The sequence below is a fragment of the Lathamus discolor genome, chromosome 3 (assembly GCF_037157495.1).
Source record: "Lathamus discolor isolate bLatDis1 chromosome 3, bLatDis1.hap1, whole genome shotgun sequence".
Lineage (NCBI taxonomy): Eukaryota > Metazoa > Chordata > Aves > Psittaciformes > Psittacidae > Lathamus > Lathamus discolor.
This window is the reverse complement of record NC_088886.1, coordinates 24471786-24488392: the sequence shown is the minus strand read 5'-3', so window position 1 is coordinate 24488392 and position 16607 is coordinate 24471786. Positions and strand designations below refer to the sequence as shown.

General features: G+C 39.3%; 1 protein-coding gene across 5 annotated transcripts in view; it reads left to right on the top strand.

The window, feature by feature from the left end:
* RABGAP1L (RAB GTPase activating protein 1 like) overlaps positions 1-16607 on the top strand; it is a 242839-nt gene continuing 226232 nt past the window's right edge. Inside the window, exon 1 of one of the 5 annotated variants that reach the window (XM_065674157.1) lies at positions 1-279. The gene's annotated coding sequence lies outside the window, so the exon portion shown is untranslated. Of the gene's footprint in view, positions 280-464; positions 584-5574; positions 5659-16607 lie in introns of those variants that run through there. The other 4 variants (XM_065674152.1, XM_065674156.1, XM_065674155.1 and 1 more) reach the window with 4 other exon arrangements.

Sequence of the window (16607 nt, the reverse complement as noted above, 5' to 3'; positions counted from 1 at the left end):
GCGCCCCGCGCTCCACCCGGCCGGCCGCCCGCGGTGCCGGCGCTCGCGCCGTGTCAGTGGTGGGAGGGGAGAGGTGCGCGCACGCGCCCCCGCCCTCTCCGCCATCCACCCGCCGCCGGAATGTGGACGGCGCTGGCCCAGCCTTGAGGCGGCTGCGCGGCCCGCCGAGCCGTGCTCGCCTGGCTTGCCCCTCCGCTGCGCAGGGAGCTGGTAGTTGAGCCAGGCAGCGGCCGGACTGGAGGCGGCGGCAGAGCGGGGAGAGAGGCTCGGCTGCCATCGGTGAGAGGAGCGGCGGGGGATGTTGCCGCGGGCCTCCCTCGCTAGGGCGAGGCGAGGGGGTGGGGGTGTCGTGAGGGTGGAAGCGGGAAGCGTCGTCGCTCCCTCAGGAGAACGGGCGGGGGAAGAAGGGCGCCTGCCCGCCCCGCGTCACAGGGTGACAGTGCCCAGTGACCTGAGGTGGCTTCCTCCGCCGGCGGGCCCTGCCGCCACGGCCGCCGCCTCCGGGCCGGCTGCGCGGCCCCGGGAGCCGCCGGCTGCTGGCCGCTGCTCCCGTTACGGCGGCGGAGGAAGGAGGGGGCACGAGGTGCGTGGCTGTTCGGGGGATGGTGCCGCTTCTTCATGTTTTCTTGGGTTTGTGTTGAGGGGCTGATGTTCCGTGTGCGCGGCTGGGCGCTGGGGTAATGCTGCTTCGGGGGGAATGAAGCCGGAGCAAAGTGGAGGATTTGAAAAAATCAAGTTGTTTTTGTGGTGAGGGAAGGGAGAACGTGGTGGAAGCGTCTACCTTCCTTCCTCCTCCTCCTTAGGAAAAGTGAAGTCACTTCCCAAGAGCCCAAACTAGCAAACTACTGTCCTAGTCTGCGTCTGCATGGCTCAAATGCATCTACGTCTTGTTGTTGTGTCATTTCTTCTTCTTTTTTTTTAACACACTTTCACAGTTAGGCCCTTCCCAACCTTGACCTGGTATAAAAATTCTTGTCTTTACTTCAAAATCTGCTGAAACTATCTGAAGTGGGTACGGCAGTCTGAATAGAATGCACTTGGCAGCTCTGCTCATTTTAAGTTTCTGAAGTGTGGCATGTACTTTGCTCTTGCTGTCACTCTTTCAAAACTGTTATTAAAATAGTTTTTCATAGTATTGTAAATCAGCTTAACACATTTCATAGCTGTATGCATCCATTCCTTTGCGACAGGAAAGAAAAAAAGATTTAAAATGTCAATTTTTCTTTAAAATGGAAATAAATCTAGCAACAAGTAAGAAGTAGCTGCATTAGAAAAGTGTTGCTTTTCCCTTTTATTGTTAAACTGTAGCCTCACAGTTTTTCAGCCTCACAGAAGGGAACCTCTCCTTTCTGTTTCCAGAGAGATTTTGGTGATGATACATGCAACAGCTTCTTATCCCTTTAAATTCAAGAAAGGTACTGTGATTTTACTTGATCAAATCTCTGTGATACAGGCCAAAATCCTGAGTGCCCATCAAACTCAAGCCCGTCACTCAAGCTCTAGATCTTATGAAGGTTTACTGGGGGCATAAGATTAGTCCTACAAGTTATGCTTGTGTCTAGGTTTTAGGTAGGATAGCAACTAGTAGCATTTATGTGGGTTAGATGGTATTAATGGTACAAATTAAGGGGTTAGTTTGCAGTTTAAACTTGAAGAGACTACAAATATAGTTACATACGGTAAGCGCAAATTGACTCCAGAGCTGGAAGAATGGAAGCTGAATTGGAGCATTATTGGAAGTACTCCGCAGTGTTTTCTTTAAGATGGTTGTAGTGAAATATATTGCTTGGTTAAAAATAGCATTCAGTCCTTTAAGAATTGATTATCAGATTAAGATTTGGTAATGTTAGTAAGGGGATTGCAAAAAAGATTGAGGGCATAATGTGGTTTTCTGTGGAAACCATGTTCCTGATGCATACTCCCAAGCATTTGAAGACAATCTGAGTTGTGGCTGCTCCTTCCCTTGTGTTGTCAATGGGACTTCCACAGCCAGAAAGTAAGTAAAGAACTTATCTGGTCAAAAAGTAGTACTTTTTTTTCCTGTTGTTTCTTTTTTTTTTTTTTTTTTTTTTTCTTGCTTCCCCCTCTTTCCATCTTCCTTCCCTCCTCCCCTCCACCCAGTTACTTTTTAGAACAGCTTCTTGAACCCGCTCACTTGCCTGGCCATATGGACATTGCCTCAATCCAGAGGAGGAAGAAGTGTGCGGGTAGGGAGGAAGACTAACAGCAGTTCTGGTACAATCACATATGTTGTGGTGGGTGATGTATTTATTGGGGGTCATGGTTTTACAGTAAGTAAGTTAGTACAAGAAGGCACTACTGCTAAAAGAAGCTACCCTGTGGTCTTGATTGGCTTATGCCACTTGTTGTGAAAGTAGCAAATCATAGTAACGGTGACAGGAACTCTTCTTTTTCCACTCAGTACTGGCTTACAGTGATTATGAATCCATGGTGTCATTTGTAATGGCTTTAAACTGAAAGAGGACAGATTTATATTAGATATAAGGAAGAAACTATGAGAGTGGTGAGGCACTGAACAGGTTGCCCAGAAAAGTTGTGGATTGTCCATCCCTGGAAGTGTTTAGGGCCAGGTTGGGTGGGTTTGGAGCAACCTGATCTAGTGGTTCAATGATCTTTAAGGTCCTTCCCAACCCAGACTGTTCTATGGTTCTTTTTACTTTTGGCAACATTAAATTGACTACTGCCTTATAAGAGCTTCCTCTCTTTTTCTTCCGTGTGTCCACATAAGTAGCTGTGGTTTTCTTCTGCATATCCTTTCTTTGTAAACTTTTTGTTGATCCATTAATTTCAAGGAGCGAGCTGGGCATTGTTTGATAGGGACTTTTGTAAATGTAATCAGCTTTAATTTTAAAGTAGTTGCTGTATATTGTTATCACCTTTGCTGTAATTGGAAGACTGTTTCATACTTGACTGACCTTAGTAGTTACATACCTTCTGATTTACGGTCTAGATTAATTTGTCATTGGATTATACCCATTTTATGTACCCAATGGACTGATACCTTAGCACTTTTGATCTTGGTATCAAGTGCAGAAAAGTGTCAAAGTGCAACACTGAATGTTTGTTTCCTCTTTTGACCACTACCTATACTAATCTTTCCTGTAATGCCTCTTGGTTTCTTCCCGTGAATTTTAACCTTGACCTTTCTAACTGAAAATTAAAATGCACATTTTGAGTATTAACACTGAACTTCATAGAGGTGTCCTTTTAATAGAGATGAAGATGTTTTCAGGTATATTTTCATAAGATGTTTTTTGAAATTCATACCTTTGACAGTTTGTTCTGGGTTCGATCTTACTCTGTTATACGGGTACAGGTATTAAGGGAGCCATTATTGTATGCCAGATTGCTGAAGGGAATCTTTTGTCTTTGACGGAGTCCTCGTTCACAAGCAAAGCTGACAGACTTGAAAAGATTCCTTTATTTCACCTTTTTCTGTATTCTTAAATTGAAAAAGACACAAAACCAATGTGTAAATTATTAGAAAATACCTTGGTGTCTTCTAAGGTGTGTACTTGATTTTGATACCAGAAGTGTTCCAAGAGTGGACTTTGTGAAGCTGAAAGAGAAAAAGTAGTTTGTTGGGTGTGACTGTTTATAAACAGTACATAAATAAGTAATTTAAAAAAAGGTTTCCAAAACTTGCTTAGTTAAATAGATTACTCTGAAAGATGAGTAAGGCCCTTGTGGAAAACCTCTGCCCTGTTGTTACCTTGGTGGAACATTTCTTCTCTTTGGAAAGAATAGCATGGACAAAGATGATTCTACTGATTTTAAGTGGATGGAGGAAAAAATAGGTTTTGCCACAAAGCGAGGGGCATTACAGCGCTATATGTTCATACTGTCATCATCCCTGAAACATGAATCAGGATATCAAAGAAGGCATGGTTTTGTGTTTGTTTTTTTTTTTTTTTTTTTTTTTTTTTTCAAGTGAGCTTGAAAGTGCCAAGTCGTTTTGATGCTGAAAACCTATGTTTGCTGGTTGTGGGGGAAGCATAGTGGTATGAAGGGAAGAAGTTCTAAGGGCAAGTAGGTAAGAGTTGTTAGCATTTTTGTATACCACATTGGATTCGTGCTTCCGGTATGTACAGGGCAACTGACATTTTTAAATATATAATTAGAATTAATAAATTTGATGCAAAAATTGCTGAATGAAAGTTTATGAAATAGAATCCTAGGCAGATGAAATAATACATTAGTGAAATAGCATCATTTAGGTTGGAAGAGACTTCTGGAGGTCATCTAATCCATCTCCCTGCTTAAACTGAAGTAAGAGCAATTTATTAAAGGTTGTTTCAGCCCTTAAAAACTTTCTGGGTAACCTGTTTCTTTGATTAATCTCATAATGATGCCCCCCAATAAAAACCCCACCCAGTCACCTTAAGTGAAGTGGACTTGACTTTCCAACTTGTCTGTTGCTTCTTGTCCTGTCACTGTGCACCATCCAGAAGAGTCCAGTTCTGTCTTTTCTGCACCCTTCCAATTAGATAATTGTAGACAGCAATATGGATTCCTCTAAGCTTTTTTCTTTTTTCTTTTTTTTTTTTTTTTTTTGCAGGCTGTGCAAACTCATTTCTGTCACACTCTCATTGTACATCATGTGCTTCTGCCACCTGGCCAGCTCAGTGGTCTCCTCTGGACTTGTTCCAGTGTGTCAGTGTCTGCTGTGTACCAGGGAGCCCAAAACTGGACACAGTGCTCCAAATGTGGTCTCACAGGTGCTGAATAGAGGGGATGGATTACTCCCCTGGACCAGCTGGCTAGACTCCTGCTAAGTAGCCCAGGGTGTGCTTGGCCTCCTTTGCTGTGAGGGTACACTGCCATCTCATTTTCAACCTTTTACCTGCTGGGATCTCCAGGTACTTTTCTGCAAAGGTCGCTTTTTATCTGGTTAGTGTCCAGCCTGTCTTGTCACACAGGGATATTCTGTTGTGGATACAGGACTTAATACTTGCCTTTGAACTTCATGAGGGAGGTTTCTGTCTGTGCATTTCTCCAACTTGTTCAGGTCCCTCTCTGAAGGAGCCCTGCCCTCCAGAGCATTGACTACTTTGCCCAGTTTGGTATCATTGTCAAACTTGCTGAGGATACATTCTGTCCTATCACCCAAGTTGTTAATAAAGATGTCAGATAGTGCTGGTTTCAGTGATAATTCCCAACAGGTAGGACTGTAACCACTTGTTACCAGACTTGCTACTGCCACTTGCTGTTCTTGTTAGTGACTTGTTAGTGGCCTACTGCATTCAGTGCTCTTCCATCATCTGCTAAGACAATTGTCTCCTTTCAGTAAGCTATTGTGCTCATCAGGCATCATTTGCCCTTGGTGAACCTATGCTAGCTATTTCCCATCACCTTCTTGTCCCTCTTGGATGTAGGAATAGCTCCGTAATCCTTCATGGACTTAGATTAGGCTGGCTGATCTGTAGCAGCCTGAATCCTCCCCCTTTCTGTTCTTGAAGTTGTGTGTGATGTTTGCCTTTTTTCCGGTCATAAGGAACCTCCCCCAGTCTCTTGGCCTTTAAAAAGTGGTAGTGTGGTATTTCGGTGACATGGGCCACCTGCCTCAGAACTCTCAGATGTATCCTGTCTGATCCCACTGACTTCTGTGCTTACAAGCTCAAGCTTCCTCTTTCAGAGGTAATTCTTTACTCCAGCAGACTCTGCTAGTAGGCTTAGGTGTCCAGGAGGCTTGAGGATGGACCTTACCAGTGAAAACTGGAGCAAAAGAGGTATCAAATAGATGAACCTTTTTGTGTACATGGTTATCAGGTCCCCTGTTTCACTGAGCAAGAGAGATTGCTTCCTTAGCCTTCCTTTTGCTGCTGATGCAGGTGCCTGTCCTTGCTGCTCTTTATCCCTTATTGGTTTTAGCTCCAGCTGGATGTTGGTTTCTCCTAATGCCATCCTGGCATGCACAGGCTGTATCTTTTCCATGTATCTGCCTTCTGTGTGCTTTGGAGGCAGATATCAAAACTGTTTCATTTTCATTTTACCCATTCATATCTAGAAATGTGTAAATCTTTGTAAAGAATTTTTTTAAGTCTTGGTTTGTAAATGATTGTAATGTGAGCATAAAATGTTTGATTGAAAGGTGTCAGTTCCTTCTAAGCAAGCGGTAAGCATCAAACTCTTGTGATAAGGGAGTGAGTCCTGTCTGTAGAGCGCAACTTGTACTGTGGTGTCAAGGAGACAAAACAATGAGAAAAATGGCCCATGCTTCTTAGATATATATATGTATATTAATTTCATCATAACTAAAGTTATTAGGTAGAAATTTTTAACATCAGTGTATGCCATTCCTCTTTTCATGCATTGTAGATTAAAAAGAGATGTTGGTATTTAGCAGCAGGATGGTTGTATAAATATTTAATGTAATACAGTCTGTACATAAGCTCTTTCAAGTGGAATTAATATTCTGTTTTTCTGTCAATGCATAAATCCATTTTAGAAATCATTGGAATAAACCAAAGTTTTGTAAACTGAGCCATTTTAAATGAGTAGTGGGCTATCAATTACTACATGCATTCATCCAGCCTCTCAGGAGTTTTGTGTCTCTCAGTTATTCAAGAAAAGGGAGAGAGTTCTTGAGTTATAGTCTGTGCAAACAGTTTAGAAACCAAGTTCTTAGTTGGTTTAAACCCTCTGCATATGCTTGGTGTTGCTTCAGTATGTTAACTGGTATAACTGTTGTGTTTTGTGCTGATGTTCTTTTGTTGATTTAGCAGTACCAAGATGACACCTTGGTTTTGGGCTCAGGTATGTCAGTCACTGGTCTAGCTTTTCTGTCTGAACAGGTCTTTGGGTGTCCATTTGGACCAGAAACATGTTTTTTAGCATGGTTGGGAGTTCTGAGTTGGTTCCCAATATAGTAGAAAGGTATTTGAATGGAGTTACAGTTCCGTGAAAAACGGTGCTCAGTAATTAGTTAATGGTAAAATTGCTGTCTGACCATTTGTCTCTCAACTGTGATTTTTCATTTTACATTAGGCTGTTGTCAAACTCTTGAAGAGTGACGTTCATTACTGTTGAGAGCTTTTTAACAAACAATGGGCATGTGAGCGATCCAGGACTCTTGCCATTGGTTAGAGTTCGTAGTAAGGATTAACGGCCTAGTTCACAGATTACTTCAGAGCAAAGTTGTAGCCACGTATGCAGAAGTTGTGCAGGAGGGAAACAACTCCCAGATGCTGAAGAAGGGACCAATCAGCTAGTGTTGCTCCCGGATGCTGAAGAAGGAACCAATCAGCTGTCTTTGCATTTTGTGTAGAAACCAATCATTATAAAGCTTAAGCGCGGGACCAAGCTTGGAAGCTATAAAAGGCAGTGCTCTGAAGTGAATAGAGGTCAGTTTCTGATTACATTAATCAGCGTGCTGTCTGTTGATCTTCCGCGCATTACTGCTGATGGTGGACAACTCCCTGGCTTAATTGCTCAAATTCTTAATATCTTCCATACGATTTCTAAATAAGAAAGAAAGGGTTAAAGGGCAGAAAAAAATAAAAGTGAAAGGTATTTTTAAGAAGCAGTAAATTATCAGAACAGGATTTCAGTCAGTGACTAAAAATCTGAGAGTAGATCTTGAAGGCCGTTTGCTAATTCGCTGAGGATGATTTCCATGTTACTGTTGGGCTTAGAAGTGAATTAACTTGCTTGACATCATGTAGTAAGTCAGTGACATGGGTGGTGGATGAAGTGAATGTAAGTGACCATGAAGTCCTTTCTCAGTACTTGTTAGGAAACTCAGTAGTAATCCTTCTAATGTAAGGAGCCAGATTTCAGTAATTTACCATTCATGACTAAAATACTATTTAGGGAATTAGATCCTTTGTTTGTAGATTGGTTTCTATCTTAGCTAGAAATGCATCTCCCTCCCTGCCCTACTCTGCCTTTATGTAAAAAGTAGTTGCATTGAAATACGGTACTTTTTTTATTCAGTGCAATCACTTATGTAGTTTTATGGCCTTACTGTGCCGTATTGGTGACATGTTTCCAGGTATCTTTGAATGTTTTGATTATAAATTCTATAGCAGTGTGTACTTTCAGAAATTTCTCCAGTGGAAAACAGTTCAAAGTAATTAAATTTAGATATTTTTACTTCATTACTGCACTTTGCAGAGATCTAGTCTTGTTATTTACTATGTCAGCAAAATAAGTAAGATGTTTCTAATTTGTGCTTCTGTTGTTTATGCAAACTATTGTTGTGTTTTTCTTTTTTTTTTTTCTTTTGCCTGAAATTAGACTAAATGATTTTGCTGAGATCCACAGATTTGTTCCAATACCTATGTTTGTGTATTGGGCAAGCATATGGTATATACATATTTGTATTTCTTACAGATATGTTATAATAAAAAAAGTGTGTATGTTTTTTTTTCCTCCTTGTTGTTAACTCTTTATTCCCTTCCCAAAATTTTAACTTGGTACAAAGGCTCTGCAATGCCTTTTCAGTTCTCAAGCTTTTGCAGGGAAATAAGTGTGAAAATAAAATGCAGATAAAGTTAATCTAGCGCATTATGTTTGCATGCGTGCTTTTAGATACAAAATATAAGATCCAGAATGTTAATTTAGAAGTATGTGGACAAAGTCAATAACTGGCTAAACTTTTAAAATAAGCTTGCAAATAACTTGGTTTTTTTTTTTTTGTTGTTTTTTTTTTTTTTGTACTGAACTAAGGTACCGGTATATTTCCCATTACAAGAAAACTTTTTTTTAAGAGTTTAAATGCTGTAAACTGATACTTCTTTTTCCTTGGGAGCCTAATTAAATTTATTTTTTTTTCTGTTACTGAGAAACAATACTAGATTATATGATTTAGACTGAGCCATCTGAAATGCATGTGGCACAAAAAGGATGTATTTTCTTTTCCATTCTGTGAACCATTTGTTTTATTTTGTTCCGCTGGTGTATACTTTAATTATTTCCTGTTATTTTGAAGAGAACTCTCGCAAGTAACTTCTTGGTGGCAGTGCTGCATAAGCAATAACTGTTCCCAGTCTTAGCTGCTTGTTTTTTGTCTGTGGTCTGTGTATTATTGTGCTGACATAGGTGCTTGTGTAGTCAAGTGTTGAACTGGCTGAAGAAATGCTCTAATCCTCCTTTCTCTGGGTTTAGTTGTCTGTCACTTAAGCTGTCCAGTCCTTTTCAGTGTGTGGCTGCCCAGAAACTTGTGCAAATTTAGCAGAGAAGGAAGGTATGAAGAGTTGAAGCTTTTTTTAGGCAGTTCTTTATCACCTCCAACTTCAAGACATTACTGGGATATCTGTAGTTTGCAAGTATCAAAATTTACATCTTGAACTGAAGTGTTTATAGGCATTGGAGTGCATAACAGCAGTGGAGTTGGAGAGCATTTTGTGTGTGCCAGCAGTTCGTTTTGGAGTACAACTTGAATTGGAATTCAGATCAAGTGATGCAATGAAGACTAGCCCTTGGAAATATGAGTCCTTCCTGTTCATGTAGGCAGTTTGTGTTTGCCCATAGAGGTACATTTATGTCATAGAAAGGTATTTTTATTCCTGTTATACTTCATCCTATTTGTTACTAATTAGTGTTGGCAGTATAAATTTCTAAGAAATTGGGAACTGCTGGCTAGAATTCTTCTTGGAGGTAACTTAAACAGTTTTGAGGCAACAAGGGCAAGGAATGAAAGTGACTAAGGACACAGAAAAGTCAGTAAATGATTTTTATATAGTTTTGAATGCTAATTGTTGGTGTTTATTGCTGTAGGGATGTATAAAAAGTGTGAGGGGACAGGGGAAAGAGTTGATCAAAATGTCCATGTAAATATTTTGTTAAGCCCCAGAAGAGTTAACATGAAGGTGAATATTCCCCATAGTTGTTATGACTGCTTATTTGCCTTTGACTGTTACAGCTTCCCTTTTCTAATTCTTCTTCTCTTTCATCATATTGAGACATCAGAAAGACTGACCAAAAAAGGGCCAGAGGGAAGAGTAGTTTAGTATCTACCTTTCGATAGTAACCAGAGAAATCAAAAGGTATAATAATACAAGTAATCCTTGTTCCAGCAGACCCTCCCAGTTTCTCTTCCTGGCCTGTGTGATTCTGCTCTTTGCTCTTTCTAGTAGTAAGTGAGCAACTCAGGTCTTCCTGTCGGAATGGAAAACTAGTTGTGTTATTTGTTACATTTTCCAGAAAATTCACAAGAGGTGCCGTAATAAGATCACATTCTTATACTGTGCAGATGTACAACTAATGTCATCTGTTTTGATGGGGCTTCTGAACAACCATTGTCTGATTTTGCACAGTTAGGGCTTGGGTGCTTTGTTGGACTTACTGAAGACAGCTTTTGACTTGGATATTGGTGAAATGCTGGTGCTCTTCTAGACTGCACTGGGTGTTTGAATTCTTTGTATTGCAAATGCTTTACTTATATCCATGGTTTTGTTACCAGTGGTGCCAGCGTTACCCGTTCTAACACTTTGGCTGTGAGGTTGTCACACTTTTGTTAATTGTAGCCTCTCAACTGTGTGTCTGTCGTTTTGGTAGCTTGAACTGTGTTTGGGGTGTTTAGGGACCTCATAATTCAACATTCTCCCTCAGTGGAGACCAAGGTAATATGCTGAAAATATTGTTGTGAAAAGGGTGTGCTTATATAATGACTTAATAGAACATGCCTGACCTTTCACACTCCTTCATATTTTTGTGAATTTTATGTTTTTAGAGTAGCAGCTGGTAGCTTCCTCCCTTTGTTTCAGAAGTAAAAATGTTTTGTGGAAGTATTTAGTATGTAAATACTCATAGTAAGCTTTCATATCTGTGTTTAATGTATTGATAGTACAGCATACTCATATTTGGGAAGCTGTCTTGAACTCAAACTTTAAGAGACTGGCTGTGATTTAAAAGAAAAAGAAAAAAAGAAAAAATAAAAAAGGCATAGAATTGCAGGTACAGCTTTTTGACTGTTTTATACAAGCAGGTGAATTTGATAATTATCAAATTGGAAATATAACACTTAAAATTCAAGCTACTCTGGATAGCCTGGCTCAACAGACAAATACTGGTTTTCTTTGTGGTTGGATGAGAAAATTCAATCAAGGGAATTAATGTCCTAGCTTTTTGCAAGCTTTTTCAGTTATGCTTGGTGATGACATAAGCAACTCTGTTGTATTGTTTCAGTTACCTATTCCCCAGCAAGTGCATATTCTGTGATTTTTATTTTTTTTTAATTTTTTTTCTAATTGATGGCTCTAGATTAGCCTGAGGCTTGCACCAGAAATAACCGATGACAGGAATTCAATTTAACAAATGAGATGCGTAAGATCTAGATAATGGTGATCTGGGCAAAAGGCTAAGTTTTTAAAAAAACCCCCTGTTTTTCTTTAAGACCAGTGATAGTTTCACTATAAGAAGGGTCTAAAAAGTCTCTTGGTTGTGATGTTTTTAACGTAGAATTGTCCTTTAAAACAATTCTACTAAACAGATTTAATTGCTAGAAGAGGCAAAACCAAACCAGAAACTTGCTTTGGCAGCCCCAGATTAATTTAGCTATAGAAAAACTTTCTTTCTTGTAATCATTGCTTAAAGTTGGCTTTTTATGAGGCTTTTCTTTAATACATTGAAATGTACTTGTCAGCTGTTTCAAGGAAGTAAATGTAAGTGTATTAAGTGTATAAAGTATGTGGAAATATTTAACAAGAAGCTTGGTATTGTTTCATATTATAAAGGAAATGTTTGTCTTCCTAATACTGGGTGCACTAAATTGCACATTTTTGATACAAAACCAGTAGAAGTCTAGATAGCTGCCAAAGCAAAACTGCTGGTTTTGAAAATCTGTAACTGAGTAATAAAAAAAAGGTATGCTGTGGTTATTGATGTACAACTCACAATTGCCTTTGGTAGCTGCTAGAATGAAAAAATTAAGAGAAGTATCTAAGGAAAATGAGTTTAGAAGCATGAAATAGTGTCTATGGCACAGTGCAGTGCTGGACTGACTACAGTTTAAGAGTTTTTTGAGAAATTGCAGTCTTAATGTATGTGGTTGGTAGTATAATGGCATCTTCTGTGGTTAAGAATGAAACATCGTGATTTGAAGTTAAATCTGCAAAACCTAATATTCTGAAAGATACATGTTGCAAATCTCAAGATAGCAGTTGTCATAACTTAAATTTCTGGCTTTGAGGAGCAAGGATTTTACTAACTCTGCAGGTAGTCGGTGGCAGGCAATGAATCAAAATTTCTTGTGTGTTTCACTGGTGTTGGAAGTGACATTTTTAAAGGCACTTGTTTGGCAGGGGAAAAGTTTGGCACCCAGCATCACTACAGCATTGTATCATACTGCTGTCCCATATGGTCTCTTTTTGCTTTACATCATGTAATTCTTACTGGAAATAATAGCTTGTGGAGAAAATACCTGGTTGAAATATTTAATATTTTTAATGGAGAGAGGTTGTTCCCTTGGCTAAATTAGACTAACACTACTATTTTTACTAGTAAGGAATGAAATAATCTGAAACAATTGTTAGCAGTAGCAGCTATGCTACGGTTTTCCTCTGGAATATAGGTCATGACATTTTTGAGCAAGTGACCATACAGTTCAGTAAATCACCTGGTGTTTGGTTTCAGTTTGAATGCTGCCTTCAAGCAATGAAAAAAAAAAAAAGTCAAAGGAAACCCAAGTTTGTGAAACTGCAACTATAGAAAATTGTATACTCTTTGTTTCTGCTTCATATTTTCCAAAGTTAAAAATGAATTACTGGCTCAAGATTCTGAGGTGTGATGGTATACTAGAGTTGCTTTATTTACGTTGTTTGCCTTATCCTCGAGGCAGGATGAGCTTACTGTGCTTAAGCTTATTTTTAATTTTTAACTATTTTGTCTAGGGTGTAGTTTGTCCTACATGACTCTCATTTGCTCAAGCTGTACCTATATTCTTTGGCTTATCTGGACTGATACTTCAACAGGTGTTCCTGGTACTTCTTCCACCCATTATGTAAATTTTAGGGGTTCAGTTCAGTGAGTTTGTGTTTGGAAGATGAATTTGCTTCTCATCATCTTTCATGCCTTTGACTTGCAGTGATGATCTCTGCTCAAGAGGAAAGATGGTGCTTCTCTGGCTGTAAATGTCAGCCGCTTCCTTGCCTGAGTCATGCTCCAACCACATTAAGTACCAGCCATTCCTCTAGAAGGGTTCTTCACTCTGATGATCTTAAAGTTAAAATAAACAAACCCAGTATTTTTCCCAGAGTGACTCAAACTATGAATCTTTGTGATGTGTAAGTGGTTCAGTGACTTATGTGTAATCCAGAGATTCAAGTCAGGAAGCTTTATCTCTTTTTATTATAATATAAATGTTTCAGTATTCATAATGAAATGTGTTTAAAAAGTGCTAATTAGAATTTATTTGAGAAGATGTGGATATAGTATGTTTTTGAAGAAAACCAGACATGTTCTTGATTATGTAGTTCTCTTGATTCTGTTTTCCTTACATTGTTATTCCTTGGTTATAAGATTGATGTGTAAAAACAGCCTGCAAAACCTCTGTATCTAGGCACCCAGTACAACAATTAAAAACAGTTTGCCGTCATGAACAAACTAATTATTTGCTGTTGCCTACATAGTAGAGGTTTGCTTTCACAGAGACAGTGTTGCCAAAATAAGCTGTGTGGTTACTTTCTGGTTTTGTGTGTATGGAACGGTGGTGTTTGGCTTTTTGTTTGTTTTGAGGTTGATTTGAGGTTTGTTGGAAAGACTTTTGGTCTTGCCATTGCTGTCCTGGAAATCAGAATAATTTTTATATATGTGTATGTACATGTATTGAAATACTGGGGATCAGCAGTCTTTTCTCAGCATCAGGTTGATTTTAATCTTGGGAAACAGCCAAGTAGATGCTTGCTTATTTTTTATTTTTCCTGTATGTGCTTTACATAGCCTCACTGCTAGAGATAAGACACTAGGAAACAATTTATGGCAAATAAAATAGTAGTTAGTGTGAATGTAGAGGCTTAGCTTTTTATATAAAGATTACATGAAGAGAAATTGAGATTAAGGGTAAAATTATAGTGCTACTGTTGTCATAAAATCAGTTTGTTTAAATCTCACTAACATCTAGGATTTTCTTCTGCATTCAGTCAGTAGAGAAAAGGGTTTTAGGGAAGAGCTGTATTGCATCAACATACTATATAATAAGGAATTTTGTGTGGTTGTATAGTCTTTCAGTGACAAAACATTGAAAAGGTAAAACTGTGTATGTTTGAAGCATTTGTTAGCTTTCTGGGGAAGGTATGCCTCATTAATGTTAACAGGCCCATAAGGCTGAGAGCTCTCTGTGTGCTTCGTTAAAGTTAGCAAGCTCACAGGGTGAGAGCTATAGCAATGCATAGTTTTGACACATTTTCTGAAAGTAAGATGCTGTGGTCGAGGCATTCAGTTATATATGTGTGTGTCAGTGTCTGTCCACTTGCCTGTTCCCTCAGTGGCAAGTTAGAACTTACCTACATTGCTTCAGTAAGCCAGAAATATGAATTGCCTAGAATCTGTGATTTCAAGTTCAGCTAGCTTAATGCTCTTTTTGCTGTCATGCATTGTATTGTGTAGCTGAAAAAGAACTGACCATGCTTTTCTGTGTACATTTGTACGTCAGACATTTGTTAGCAGAAGATGAACCTCTGGGTAGCTTCCTCCTCAGAAAGGTCCTTCTTGAAAGAGATTCTCTTGAGGAACCTTAGTTCTGAAAATGGGTAGGACATACTTCCCAGTATCTTACCTGGGGTTTGAGATCATCAAAAAAACAAAACAAAAAGGCCTGATTTTTGTTTGATAAAAGAAATTATGAACTAGCCTGCTCTTGATTGCAGCCTTGAAAGAAGGCAGAAAGCTTCTTTTAAAAACAATGTTTCTTGATGCTTAGTGAAAATAGATCAACCTTTATCTTGCTTGCTTGTTGTCTTTTCATTGCTTTACATTTTATCAAATTTTTTTGTGTGTGTTTTTGGTTTTGGTCTTTTTTTTTTTTTTTTTTTTTTTTGTTAGCTATAATGCTGAAACAGATGAGTATCTCCTCCTCCCACCCTCCCCAACAGTGAAGTTGAGCCATAACTTTGAAATATTTGTTGGACAGAAACTGAAAGTAAAACCCCAAAATGTCTGGTAACTGTTTCATTGGTATTTACTTTTGGGGACCAGCCTGATGAGGAAGTTTTCGAATCAGGTCTGCAAAGCAGCTGTCTTTTGGAAAGTCACTAGCTCTACCTTGATCCTTATTCTTCTGTGATAGTGACTGTGTTGCCAGCAGTGCCCTGTCCTGAGCTACTCTGCCCAGAAATCCACGGCACTACCTAGGTATTTGTCTTTCTGTATCAGATGTGCTTTTGCAAGTCTAAATTCAATATGAAATGCATGCAAGTGTTAGGCAGGAAAGGAATTACAATCATTTCTGTCCTGTGTCCCTTACTTTGATTCCGTGCTGAATGCATCTGGGCCTTCCAGGATTGCTGCTGTTCAGCTTCTCTTGCTCTTCAGCCGCTTAGGGTATTTAATAAAGGGAGCTACAGTGAACCTCTGCCTTTCTGGCATGAAGTGGGGAAGCTGCTAGGTTTGGGCCTGTTATAGTTTAGTACTATGCAGATGCGAAGTTCCAGTGTTTGGCCCCAGAACACCTATGTTCCAGGTAGTATGGCTTGGTTAGCTGTTATACAGGACTCTGTATATTTCAGCAAAACACTGAAAATTAGAAGTAAAGCAGAGAGATTAAGTGCCTTGACCAAAACTACACAATAAAGCTCACAGGGAAAACCAACAACGTTTCTTCAGTCATTGTAGTATCCCTACAGCTTGAGATACTTCTCTGGACTAATATCCACCACCCCCCCCTTTTAAAACTAGGTTTGATTGGTTACTTTGTATTTCCAAAAACCTTTGGTCTGAAAACACAGTCAGAAAACCTTTTCTAAAATTGTTACTCTTAAAATTTTAATCCTTTTATCACACCAGGTTTTATTTAGCTGAGTTTAGAAAAATTTCCTCCTATGTATTAGTTGCTGGGTTTCTGATTTTTTTTTTTTTGTGTGTGTGTGTGTGTGTGTGGTATTGTTCATTGAAGCATGGAGGAAAAAAAAGGTACTTCTGCAGAAATTACTTACTTGCAGTAGCAGCACATACTTACCAGTATTTCTTACTGAGAAGAGAACTTTCAAAGCACAATTTGTTGTCATCTTTCTGAAGATACTGTTGGAAGAACAGTTATGACTCTTGGCTCTGGTCGTTTGGGAAGTTACCATCTGGTCTTAGGTTTCAGTTCTTGTAGCATTATTGGCAGAACAGCAGAACGCACCTTAGCCACACTTGTTTATTTGGAAATAAGATGCAGTAGCAGATTACACTAAAGCTGCTGGACCTCATGCAGAAGTAGCTGAGGTATATTATGTTTGTTGACTTTTCTGGTCCTGTCAGCCCCTCACTGCTGGATACTGCTCTCACAGTAACTTTAAACTGATAAAGCAAATGCTAAACTTTGTCAGTATTCTGAGACAGCATTCAGTTTCTGGATTGTCTGCTGCTAACTTCAGTGCTTAACCGCAGATGCGATTGCAGACTGCAACTGCCTTGTTCTTGACTAATACAATCAAGAATAAATT